At 35.3% G+C, this 13964-nt stretch overlaps 1 protein-coding gene across 6 annotated transcripts in view; it reads right to left on the reverse strand.

Moving 5' to 3' along the window:
- LOC116167613 (teneurin-m) overlaps nt 1–13964 on the reverse strand; it is a 93575-nt gene that overhangs the window by 60308 nt on the left and 19303 nt on the right. Inside the window, exon 1 of one of the 6 annotated variants that reach the window (XM_031483011.1) lies at nt 9953–10168. The exons of the other annotated variants lie outside the window; for them this stretch is intronic. The gene's annotated coding sequence lies outside the window, so the exon portion shown is untranslated. Of the gene's footprint in view, nt 1–9952; nt 10169–13964 lie in introns of those variants that run through there. 6 annotated transcript variants of the gene reach the window in all.

The raw sequence follows: 13964 nt of genomic DNA on the forward strand, positions 1-13964 counted from the left end.
AAGGCATTGTTTCATTGCGAAAAGAAAATCGATACTCATTGGTTTTGGCTGGTCCGACTCGAAGGACCGATTGATGCGTCTCGCCAAAGTCGAAAACCCAAACATCCCTGCAGTTCTTCCATTATCTCCATGCTATTATTATCTTTTTCTCTTTTATTACTCTCCTTTACCGACGTCTTAGCTCCTCGGGTAACTAATCTGTAGTGATTGCACTCGTGAGACGAAAAATTCACCGTCCTCTCCAGTTATATAAATTGCCATTTTCAGTACTGATTGGTTTGGTCCTATCCCTCACGACTAATTTCGTGCATTTTACATCGGGCCCCCGGTATCGATCTTGCTCTTCGCTCGTATAAACTCGACGTCGGGTCACATTTTACGCAATTTGAATTTTATGTACGAGATAATTTGCAAAAATAAAATATTTCCGACTTGTCCGGTTTATAAAACCTTCAATTCCTCGGGGTGACGTTTCGTATCTATATTAATGTTGTTTGTTTGAAAACTTCTTTATCATCACGTTTTATGATATACAGCGCATTTAAATTTTTGAGAAGATATTTGAATTTATTGCTCCGGCCGCATCTTTTTAAATAAAACCGTTTCTCTGGGAAACTTTCTTTTAGTGTATAAATTAAGTTTGTGTTTCGGTATATAACGTTCTTCCCTAAAAGCTTGCGTGAATCATGATTATTAAGTGAAGTCTGACGGACCTAATCAAGTATTGGATTTGTTTGGTTGTCACAGAACCGATTTCTGAGCTCTCTTGTGGAATTTTGAGTTGAAACTTTCACAAAATATTAGAATTAGTAAAAGTAAAGTAAAAAAGTAAAATAACTTATGGGCCATTTTCAAATAATTGGCAATTTGGGGTCTCTAACATACAGAAATAAAAAATCCCAAACGTGCCCTTTTTTTATTTCTTAAAAATCGCCTCACATTCTAAGAAACCAAAGGGCATTGCTGAAATTTGGAGATTTCACTCTTACTATTTGGATAAGTACAATTAACCGTAATTAATTCAATGGGTTACATCTAACAGCCTCCGATTAAGTCGAGATTACATCCGTTGGATGCGCCCATAAAAATCTTTAATTTTGACACCGGTCCCGTATTTTTAACACGTCTGGGAAGGACGTAATTAATTAAGGAAGTTGTAATTTTGAACTTCCGTAAATTTATTTTGCATACATATCGTTTAAATTTTGCTTTTACATTTTACCGCACCGTAACTTTAGCTTTTTCTTTGTCTTGCACATTAATTCCTATCGCTCCGTTGCATTCAAGGTAAACTTTCTAGTACTTTCAGTTTCATTAATTATAAGAAGGATATGTTATGGCAGCCATATTGGATTTTACCATTTTAGAATAAAGCTCGTTTTTCTAAACACAATGAATGTATCATATGATATGTTTCAACTTTAAGATTCCGTCAAAATGTGGAATAACCGTTTTTTCGAAAAGTGCTTTGGAGAAACCATGAATTCTTTTGTTTAAAAATCACATTTTGATGAAATTTAAAAATTATTTATTATGTTCTTTGTAAAAATTCTTTTATGAAGAAGAAAGGAAAAAACCTGCTCAAAACTATTTCTAACGAACACAACTTCAGACATTTTGATTTTGATTAAATGTACACTATTTGAAATTAAAGAGTTAATTCCAATAATAATAGATAAAACCAAGGATAAGTATAAATGAATAATAAACACACACACAAAGAAGAAGCTTTACAAGAGATGCTTAAAGGATTTACCATCTAAAAAATAAATATAATAAAAATAATTTTGAGTAGGTTGTTGCCTTTCAGGATACCGTATCTTTGTTCATATGGGCATTTCGGTACTAAAATCCAATATGGCTGCCATAAGAAATAAAAAAGTTATTTACTGTAACTTCTAAGTCTAGAATGCTTTGAATTTTTCGATAACATATTTGGATTCCTCATAAAAAGTGCTTTAATAATGTTTTAGTTTAAAACGTCCAGTTTTTGTCGTTTTCGAAATAAAAGGGAAAATCGAAAATTGAAAATGTCAGTTTTTTTTTCAAAAATCTCGGCGACCTCTGAAGACATCCGAATTTTCGTGATGGCTTTATATTAGGCCTCAAAATGCGCAAATTGTCCCAATTTAAATTACATTGCATCTTTTCAAATAACCGAAATCCCCATTTTGGAGCTCGAAAAACGGGCACCCTGTATACGATTTGATCAATTTGCACATCAACTTTCTTATTTCTTATGGACGCCATATTGGATTTTTCTGTCACTCCATAGAGAAAAAATTACAAAATCAGCGATACCAAACACTTAGTACTTATTTCATTTGGGAATCAACCTTGCATTTCTGCCTCGAAATTTACAATGTATTTCTTATGGCAATAATTCCATGGCCATGTCGATGGTGACTATACCAGAATTACTGCCATAAGAAATACATTGTAAATTTCTAGGCAAAAATGCAAAGATGATTCCCAACTGAAATACTAAGTGTTTAGTATAGTATTAGTATTTTTCTCTCTATAGAATAACACAAAAATCCAATATGGCGTCCATAAGAAATAAGAAAGTTGATGTGATTTACTCGAAACTCACAAGTGATAAAAATTTTACTTTAACACCAGCAAAAAGCGGAGAAAAAATTACCAAGCGTTTGTTAAAAGTATTTTTTGATATCTTTGAAAATAAATGAACGCCAGAGTATTTTCGAAAAAAACATTTTTCGGTTTTTAACCATAACTTTGTTATTTGTAGAGCTACAAGAAACTCTGAAAGGGAAAATTCTGTAATTATTCTTTGCCCATTTAAGCGATTTTGTATCTTTTACGGTTAGGAGATCCCCACCGCAAAAATCTCACCCTGTACATATTATATTAAGTTTGACTATACGTAATGATGCTTGTGAATATTAGCACAGATATACAGGGTGAGTTTTTTTTCATTTTAAGCTTTGGAATCCCAGAAAACATAAGATATAGAGATTCGATTAAATGAGGAAAGAGTTGTCCGTTTAAGAGCTTATTTAAGATATTACTGTATAATATATTCTTGTAATTGTTAGACAGGCGCCAATGACTAAGCTGTCAACCCGCTTTATTTGATAATAATAATAAAAGATATGCTTTTGTTTTTTGTAAAAAATTCACAGTTTACTAGATATGAGCGAAAAATAAATTTTGTGATTTTTTTTAAGGTTATTGTGAGAAATACAACAAAATGACACAAATAAAAGTTTTAGAAATTTTAATGCCTAATTTATTTCTAGATCTTACAATTTTTAAGTCATAATGCAAACTTTAATTTTTTTAATGGTACTTATAGGCGGCTTTGACATTTTTAAAAAGGACTTGCTAAATGTACTTTAATGAATAAACGCGCTGCAGGAATTTTCGTATTATTGAGAGGTAAATTATTTCGCCTTAAAATTTGACGGATTTTTTTCCGAATTATTATTAAAACAGAGTTTGCCATGGAAAACAATATCCAGTGAGGTAGGTAATAGTGTAACTGTGGCGCATTTAACATATTTAAAGGAAAATTCACTATGAAAGTTCAATTAATAATCGTATTCAATACACTATTAAAAGGAGATCGTATCATGCCATGGAAGACAATAATACAAGACGATAAAGGGATATTTTAACCATTGAGTGAATTAATTTTACGAGATGGTTAATTTCCCTTTATCTTCGTGTATAATACACAACTTTATTGTATAACAGAAGCCATATAAAGCTTCTGAATTTAATTTAGACGTCAAAAATACCAAGCTTAGGTTCTGCCGTCGCGATCGTTTACATAGAAACAGAATTGTCATATGTTCTGAACGTCATTTTATATCGTGCATTGAAATAAGAATGACAGATGTCATTAGAGTGCACAATCATCTGTTTCACTTATATCTTTTATGCCTAATGTACACTACCAAAATTTTAACGAAATAAAAGCAACCCTTTTGCCGAAAACAATATTTTAGTTCACTTTGACACTTTTTTCTCCGTTGTTTTTTGTTATAAAACCTGTCTGTAGGTTATACACAGAAAGATAAAGTCTTTAAAATAATTTAATAGAAATTTTAAATTATTTAAAAAAAGTTTGATGCCATGGTTTTTTATTCCAAAATTCATTTATTTTTTGTTTCCGTATGCCTAATACACACATCCAAAATTTAAGCGAAATCGGTCGAGCAGTTATCTTTCTATTTATGTTTTAAAGGTTTCTTAAATAGATTGAAGTGTCTACATTGGATGACATTGTGACAATGTCCAAAAAACGATTATCGCAATAGCTACATAGCTCAAGCTGGGAAGTCAAAAATAGAAAAAAATATCGTTTACATGTTGATTATTAAAAAACTGTCGGCCACCATTTTCCAAGATGGTGGCCGTAGCACAACAGATACGAGTGTTTTTGATATGTTGTTTCTGGCTGCTAGTACTACAGATCTCCAAAGTTTCCCCTATTAAGGAATTTCTAGGTAGCGGGGAATTTTTGCCTAATGTGACTTGCCTATGTGTGAAAGAGAAGAGCCTCAGTTCAAAATTTAAGTGGCTGCGCGATTTAGTTTCTCTGAAAAATGAATTCGGAAAACAACCGTCCAATTTTGAGGCGAAAAGGTTATAATAGCAAAATCGTTAAAGTTATGTTACATAAAAAATAAGAATTCTTCAATAAAATATGGGGTGTTCCATTTACAAAAAAAAACGCAAGTTTAATACGCAAGTGAAATACAGAACGTCGTGACCACTTGCCCAGAAATATTCTAGAAACATTTTTGCTGCTACATTTTTTCCTATATTTTTTATGGTAAAGGAATTATGATTCGAGGGACTGCTACACTTTCTATAAAGTATACAGTGCTATTCATTAAGAAGTAGACATAGGGATTTTTTCCCTATGTCTACTTTAAAATAACTAAATCTTTTCCGAAGGGCTCCTAATTTTATGCAACATCTGGCTGTCATTAATGAATTTGAATATTGTGGCTTTGGGTTCCGTATTTTTATTTTCGTTCCTGTGCGATGTATTCACCTGAAGAAAAAGTTAATATTGTGAATTGGTATAGGCGCCCTTCAGAAGAGACTTGGCCTTTTAAAAGTAGACATAGGGAAAATACACGTAAATCAATATGTCTACTTTTTAATAAATATCACTCTATACAAGGCGTATGCCTATTTTTAAATGTCATTAATTACTATGAATATTGTTGCTTTGGCTTCACAGAAAATAAATCTCTTACGCACTTTAAACTTTAAACCGGCACTATACCAATTGACCATATCTACTTTTTCTTCAGTAAAAATATGGAAGCCAAAGCAACAACATTCAAATTAATTAATATGTACAACTAGATCTACATTTGATTTAAGAAGCTATTTTGGTGGTATAAAATTAGTCGCTCTTCAGAAGAAATTTTGTCATTTAAAAGTAGATATAGGGAAAAACAATATACGTAAATCTACTTATTAATAAATATCCCTGTATACACGCTACTACATCTGTGTGACCTGTGACACTAGTATTGGTACGAAGCGATAAAGCAGATTTGCATTCTGCAATTTAAGTATTTAATTAGTTTATTACTTAATTATCAATTATTCCAGTATTGATTTGATTTAATTTTTTATACAGGCTGTTTCACGCAAACCATTACCAAAAAGTATTCAGACTGCACATTCGGTTTTACCTAATATCAACTTTCTAACACCCTATGTATATAGTAAGGACTAAAGAAGTATTATTATTATTAATATTTATATTATATTTTTTTGTATTTTGGGAATCTACATGAAAATCTACGTCGCTCGATACCACATTTTCATACTATACCCAGTATCAAAGGTTTTCACGTTATATATACATGGTTTTTTAAAATTTTTGGCGTTTGACTGCTTTTCTTTAGCGCCCTGTACCGATGGCTCCGTTGACTTGAATTTCTAATTATTAATTACTAATTCAGATATTTTGGTACTAATTGTACCTAATTAAATACGAATTCATGAGCAAGTGTCAACTCAAATTTCCGTAAGTGCCCATCGACCTCAATTTCTGCATCACTCTAAGTTCACCTAGGTGCCTAGAGTAACGTTTCAACTGAAAAAATCAATAGGCATAGGTTGGAGAAGTTTATTGAATGGCAAAGGAAGGTTTTCCTCGAGAGGTTCATTCGGTGCACAACAAGAAGTTATTCTCTGGAGGAGCTGAATGGATATGGAGCTGTGTTGCGTAATTTCTTTGTATGGAGTTTCCATTCGTCCACGATGCTAGGAAATCGCAATTCGTGTAATCGAGATTTACCTCACTTTTATAACTTACAACTGCAAAAACGGCTTATAAAAGGAAACAAAAATGCGACGAGCACATTTCTAACCGTCGAAATACAAGTAGTGCTTTAGAAGCTGAATTTTGAGAAGCATTCAGATACACGCTACGGTTATCAAAGGCGCCTCCTTTGACGTTAAACGATCGAGGGAGACATTCACATGTGTGCTCACTAACTGGAAGCAATATATACAGAGAAATATGCACATATAGTGCTTGTTTTGTAGAGGACGAAATGAAACGGACTCGGCGACATCTGGCGAATTAATACGCAACGTATTTGAGCCGAATCAATATTTGCCATAGCAATTGATAAATGTCGCAAATAGTCGGATGAGCCTGATTTTTTTTGTGAAACCGCAACGAGAATAAGGTAAACGCGGAGGGATGTCCTTTGAATACGTAACGAATGGGAGCAGTTAACAACCAAGGTGAAAAGGATCTGTATGTAACTCACGTCTGTCGGTCCGCGGACTAACGGCGCGTGTAACTCCTTCATGCAACAGAAATCGAGGGAGAGAGGTTCGGGCAATCCAAATATATAACCTCGGCTCAGACTGAAGGTTGAAATTGCAGGATAAATGTGCGAGAGGCCCAAGAAACGTAAACCCACCGGAGATTAAGAGGAGTCGAGTCGGGTGATATTTTTCGGCAAAAAGGCAGTTCGATAATAAACGTAAAAAAATCGTTCGAACATGAATAGGTACGGAATTATTCTTTCGGTTTCATAGATGAACAAAATCCGTATCTAAAATGAAAAAAACAGCAGATATAAACGTATAAAGCGATCCAAAGAAGAATTTCGAGGGAATCTTAATCGGGCGTGAGCGCCTCTAGAGACATTCTTTTATATTGACGACCAAAGCAACTCACTTTCCAACTTCACAAGGAAGCCGGCTTCTTTTATAAATCAACAACTTGCTTTTGCGCAATTCTCCAATACATAAATATAAAGGAAATTTATTTTCGGAAATTTTAATTAACAAACAGAGGGCGGCTTCGGATCCGTCCATTCGCGATACTTCATTTCGGTTTAACGCCGGCGGAGATCTCGAGAAAGAAACATTTTAAATTGCAAGAAAGACTGGCAGTCCTCTCGTCTTTTTCTCGTAATGAGTTTCGACTTTGGGCAAAAGCACGCGAACTTTGGAGTTGTTAATTAACTGATTGGCCGGCCAAATCGCGCATCGTCTTTTCTTTTCGTTGGGGAAAAAGGGAACGAGCCCACCAACATGACTAATGATTGACAAAATACATGTAGCGTTACATGTCTGAACTAATGACTCGGAGCGCCCAAAAAAAAAAGGAGAATAAAAATTATAAGACGATGATTGAGGATTTCGTAATGATCACCAGATGGAGCTAATTACGCCTGCTTGGTTGCGAACGCTTACGACCGGATGACGCTTGATGTACAAAGAGTAGCATCCAGTTACTCATTATAAATGCGAGAGTGTTACATTTTTCCCTTTGACGAGTTTCAGGTGGATGAGTTAGTTATAATCCAACCGTTTCTTTAGAAAAATGCGAACTAATTAGCGTGCGGAAATATGGAGTCAAGTGGGTGATGTACATTCATGGCGAAATATCATTCGTTAGCTATATCCTATAAAAATGGAAAAATATCCAGTTAGCTTATTATCAATTCTGCTATTTGAACTACAGTATGATGAACATCAAAATCCACATTAAATTTTAGTAATTCAAAAGTAAAATACATTAACTAAACAGTCACCATTGCTCACTGATGGTAATAATCATGTGTAACTTTAAGAACGCCCATGAATTAATAAATATTTTCTTAAAAAACTCCTTTCTCGTATGCGATAAAATTTAACTCGAACATTTTTACAAGTTCTGAAACGCATTTCAAATATCCTCCTAAAATTAAAAGCCTCAAAAAAGTTCTGAAGAAATAAGTAACGGCTTAAGTTACATTTGCAGGGGTTAGAAAATCACTTAATTTTTTGTAATAAAATAATTAATATCAACAGTAGCTCAGTAATGAATAAAATGTTCATTAACTCTTACCATGCGAAAGTTATTTTCTGAAAATAAAAACCCGATGCTCTCGTTTTACCACTCTCAAATAAGTACTGATATAAAGATTTGTTTGAATGTACTGTTGAAAATAATATCGTTCCATCTCCAGTTTTCCTTACATTTTTTGTGATTTAAAATACTGATGTACTTCATCTAACAAATAAAAATTAAAAATCTAATTAAATGTCTAGATTCTTCTTACTGATTGTAATTACTCCAACACCCGGTACAAAAATCTTATTCAAAACATAAATTTACACACATCTGGAGCTAAATAAAAATTTAAACCACACAACAAATGGTACTACTGAATACTAAAACGGAAAATGTTTGTATTACTTAATAAACTTTGTATTAGTCAGTATACAACCCGTGAAATCATCAAAATAATGTGACGTCATATATTGGATACCGTTTTTATTATACAGTGTGATTGATTTTGCGTGTCCAAGCCTATATTTCTTTTATAATTCAACATGAGAAAAAAGTGCAAAAAACAAAAATACTAATTCTGATTCTGATAGCGCTACGTATTCAAAAAAAAACAAAAGAGCATCAGAAAACAAAATAAAAATTAAAAAAATAATTACCTTAGAAATTAAAGTTACAGTGATGTTTTTAAAATCAATCGCAGTAAGTGTGGAAATTTAAACAAAAACAAAAGAGGGTTTGTCACTTGTCATGTCTGTGACAAAACTAGTTTAGTGAACAATATAACTTATAAGATGCACAATGCAACAAAATAAAAATTACACAAATGATGAAAAAATTTTAAAGAGTTTCTATTCGATGTAATGATAATAATTACGTATTTAATAATAATAATATGTCTTAAGTTACTGTCATTGCTTTTCATTTGTTTTCTTCGCTTCCTGTTGTAAATTTTACGTTTTTGTTTAAATTTCCACAGCTACTGCGATTGGTGTAGCTTTATTGTGTAAGGTAATTATAACATATTGCATATCAAATTTCAAGCTCTAAGAATATTACAGTCAAAAGAATTGCTCTATTAAAAAAATTTATTTATTTTCTGATACTCTTTTGTTTTTATGTCACTTGCTTTTTTTTTAATATATAGCTTTATCAGGAATTGAAAGTAAGTATTTTTGCCTCTTACACTTTTTTCCTATCTCCAATAATAAACGAAATATACGCTTGGACACGAAAAATCAATCACACTGTATATGATCTAAGACTTTCGCAGGGGAGAGTGGACTACACTGCTCCAGGAGCGCACAAAACAAACCCGCATTTGATAATCCAGGCGCTTATTCCAATTCTCTTGGCTTTAGAGCAGGTACAAGAGGGTGGTTTTAAAACTTTAACTCCGCAAATTGTGCAGCTTCAAAGCAATAGGCCAAAACAAACATTTTTTTATAATAACTGAAGATCCATGAGTGAGAGCATCTTGTTTTTTAATCTCTGTAATGTCACAACTTAAATACCCTTCCCAATTTCTAAAAAAAAATTCAAATTTCAAGGCTCCTACCCGAAATTCGTACACACAGACGTATTCTGTGTCTGGCTTGAGAACATATTACAACATTTTTGTAATCGAACAGTGGAATGTTATCCCATAAAAAGGCTTACCTTGTTACAGCCATCTTTTACCTCTTCCAGTTCACGTTGCTTGAGATGTATGTCCTATATCCACAATTATTGGAAAAAAGGCGTAAACCATCTTTATGCAGTAATGTCACCAAAGTTTTGAAACAACCCCTGAACGTGAATTAAAAAATAATCCCACTTCTGACGTACTTCAAAAAGGCGACTGTAATACACAAACGCACCGAGCACTACTACACTTCCGCGTCTCGAATATGACTGAATGAGTACATTAAATTATGGAGGATTTCGCTTATCGATAGTGATATTTCAATGCCCGGTGCGTGACTCAATATTTTATTATAGCCCACACGTTGTCAATGAAAGTTTAGCAATGAATCCGGCGAATACAATTATTTATACGTGCCTAGAAACTTTATTGTCATCTAATTTAAATGTACAGCAGATCCTTATGTTTTTAAATTTGCCTTGAAAAAATTGGTTTTTATTAGGCCCAGACCAATACCTATAGAAGGTTGAGAAATTCAGCACAAGTTGGAGTAGGGGTGGATCACCAGTTATAAATTTTTCTCTTTTTTAACGTGGTGAGAGATCAAAAACAGTGAACTGCAAAAGTTGATCAAGTAGAACAACTCGGGTTTCGTCAAGACCAAGCATGAATTGCAAATTTCCCTAAACATTGCACACATTTGGTGACAAAAGACAGCACTCTGCGTTTAATGACTTAATGACTCTTGTTCAGTCTCTAAAAATTTCGTGCAATGAAAATTATTTTAAAAATCCACGTTCCAATTGTACCCTTCGAGAAATAGTCCAGTCATTCTATACCAAAAAACCGAAAATAGCAAAAATAATTCGAGTAGTTCCAATTTCTTCGGGAATGTGTGGTTCAGGGTCCCCTAGTGGTTGTGTAATAAAGTCCCGAGCGTTGGGAGGGGGTTAAATGTACAGTTTTGCAGTTTTTCGGTTATATCCCGAAAATGGGGGGATGGGGCAAGGAAAAGAATTTCTCATCAAAATCGAAAGAGTGCATACATTTTTTACAAAGAACGCATTGTTTTAAAGTGACAAAAATTAAGTGAAATTTCGTGAGCGAAGATAATGTCCAATTCAGATGTACGTACAATTCCTCTCCATGAGGGTCGTCTACGTCATCTTCATCTTCTGCTAGGATTGGTGGAGAGTTAAAACCAGCCTTGTCGCACCTAGAGCTAGCCCTGCAGTTGGTAGTAGAACAACGGCAAAAATGGCGTGTAACATTTCCAAGCTCAGCAGTGACTGGAGAAGTGACTCCCTCCAAAACAATGGAGTTGGAAAAGAGGTGACGATGGACACCTTCACCCAGTAATAAACACAGCTCCGCCAACTCCAAAGGAATTTTCACAAGCCATTTTTTGCCGTTGGTCTACTACCAACTGCAGAGCGAGCTCTGGGTGGGGTGGGTGGGCAGGCATATTTTTCTCCATGGCCGGTTCCTACTGCCAAGGGGGCTGTTTTAACTTTCCGCCAATCTTGGCAGAAGATGAAGAGGACGTAGACGATCCTCATAGAGAGGAATCGTACGTATATCTAAATTGAACATTATCTTCGCCCACGAAATTTCACTTCATTTTTGTTGTAGGTAAAGTCGGACTGTTGAAGCATGTTACACCACACAGCTAATGAGCTGGAGGAAAAGTTCGCCCGAAAAAGTGAGCTTTTTGAAAATTTTTCACCTTCAAGAGATTTTTGGAATAAATGTATAGAAACAAAGTTGTAGAAACTTTTATGAGCTTTCGATTTTGATATTTTCCTACGACTCCTCCATTTGCGAGATATAGCCAAAAACCGCAAAACTGTACCTTCAACCCCCTCCCCATCCACCGGCAGCACCGAAATTGCTCCGGACTTGGATATTTGTGAAACAAAATTTGCTGTGGCCAGCACAGATACAACCCGCATACGTCCTTCGCATTCGCGATTCTACCCAAAAGATCTTTCTTTTATATCTAAGAATAAATGCACCAAATCTGTACAGACAGACAGATCGACAGATAGACCGACATCATCGGGATTTTGTTTGATTCGGATTCGGAGGGGGATCATTTTTTTACCTCACTACAAGATGGTGTTGTGGGAGAATGCAACGCCAGCAGCTCTGAGGGGTTTGGAACACTCCCCTCCCCCAACTATCTCACTTTCCCTACAATGATCACCATCACATCATTCGAATACTCATAAAAGTGAGGGTTATTCTATACCACCCAGACCCCCTGGCGCTAAGTTCGATGGGTTTTTACTAAAGAATTGTAATGACAGTAGTCAGGCAGACGGTTTTAGAGGAGAATGGTGTCTGGGGGGTATTCCAATTCAATGACCCTTTCTCTATAATCATTATTATGGTCATGAGATCATTGGCATACCGATGAAAGTCTTCGTTCATCGGGGGGAAAGAGTCATTGAGGTTTCCTAGGTTAACTAGAGGGTATTCCAGCCCCCCCCCCCCGGTGGTACGTTCGATGGGGTTTTACCGAAAACTGTAATGCGAGTGGCCAGGAAGACGATTTTGGTGGAGAATGCAACACCGGGAGGTCTGGAGATACAGAATACTCCCCAGCAAAAAGAAAATTTAATACCCTTTCGCTATAATCATCATCGCCATGCGATCATTCGTGTACTCATAAATAAGGCCTTCGTATAATACCTCGGGCGGAACGGGTCATTGAAGTTTCCTTTTACTGGAAGGTATTCCAAAGTCCCCAGTGCTACGTTCTATGGCGTTTTGCCGAAAACTAATGAGAGTGGTCAGACAGACGGTTTTAACGGAGAGTGCAACACTGGGGAGTCTGGGGGGTATAGAGTACCCCCTAGTAAAAAGAAACCACAATGACCCTTTCCCTACAATCATCATTATCGTCATGATTTATTCGTATACTCATATAAATGAAGTCGTGGTATAATACTCTGGGGGATATTCCATTCCCCGCACCCCTCGGATGCGTTTGACCTAAAACTGTAACGAAAGTGGCCCTTGTAAAAAAATCAATGATGGGAATATCTTGAGAACAAAGTGTCGGAATCCGGTACTCAAAAAAGCGATCTGGTAGGTCTCCTTGAGACGCATCCAACGGTACCAGTGTATCACATTCAACCGGATCGGATTACTAGCGATGGAGATATGATATATATTGCAGAACGAAGTACGAAGTAACAGAGTACTACTCATAAAGTGGAGATTAAAGTTCTTTGCTAGATATGTATGTGTGAAAAGTTGAATTCGAATATCTCGAGAAGTATTTGGTGTAAGGAAGTCGTATGTTTTGAATAGCCTAATTGTTATTATCCTGTTTTCGTATATAAGCATTTTTAGCACGTTTTTGAAAAAAAGTAGCGCTTATACAGGGTGCTTTTTTTAAGATGGGCCATACAACAATGTAAAGGGGTTGAGTTTTTAAAATGGGCCATAGGGAAATTTACTGTGCATCAATTGTTTCGGTAATAGCTTCCTCGCTTGTTTCCTAGCGAATCATCTGCCACAGTACTGTAGAAATTGTTTCTAAATCAACAAATTTATTCAAATCAGATATACACGTATAAAATTACAATCGGTGCTCGAATTGTTTTCCACCCGCAACCAAACAATACCCGATACTCGGCACTGAATATAGCTCGCATTACCACTCAGCTACTGTGCCCACTCTTGTAGAAATTGTACTACATGAACACCTTTTCGAGCGGCGGAATAAATGTTGCTGCTTCGTTGATGCAGTTTGACGTATAGAGATCGGGAACTGTCCGTGAAATAACTAAGCGCAAGGCCAAGATTTGAGAACAATTTGCGCAATGTAAATTCCCTATGGCCTATTTTAAATAACTCAACGCCTTTAAGACACTGCGTTATGATAGGTGTGTAGCTGTGTACTTTCTAGGCCCATCTTTAAAAAATCACCCGGTATATTCACTTTGGCTGTACATATTTTTTTTAAGTATAACTCTCGAAGGAATCATCGTAAAATGGTCGGGTTTGAAGCATTAGCTAGTCTAGTCTTTGCATGCA

This window comes from Photinus pyralis, unplaced genomic scaffold (assembly GCF_008802855.1).
Source record: "Photinus pyralis isolate 1611_PpyrPB1 unplaced genomic scaffold, Ppyr1.3 Ppyr1.4_LG4, whole genome shotgun sequence".
NCBI lineage: Eukaryota > Metazoa > Arthropoda > Insecta > Coleoptera > Lampyridae > Photinus > Photinus pyralis.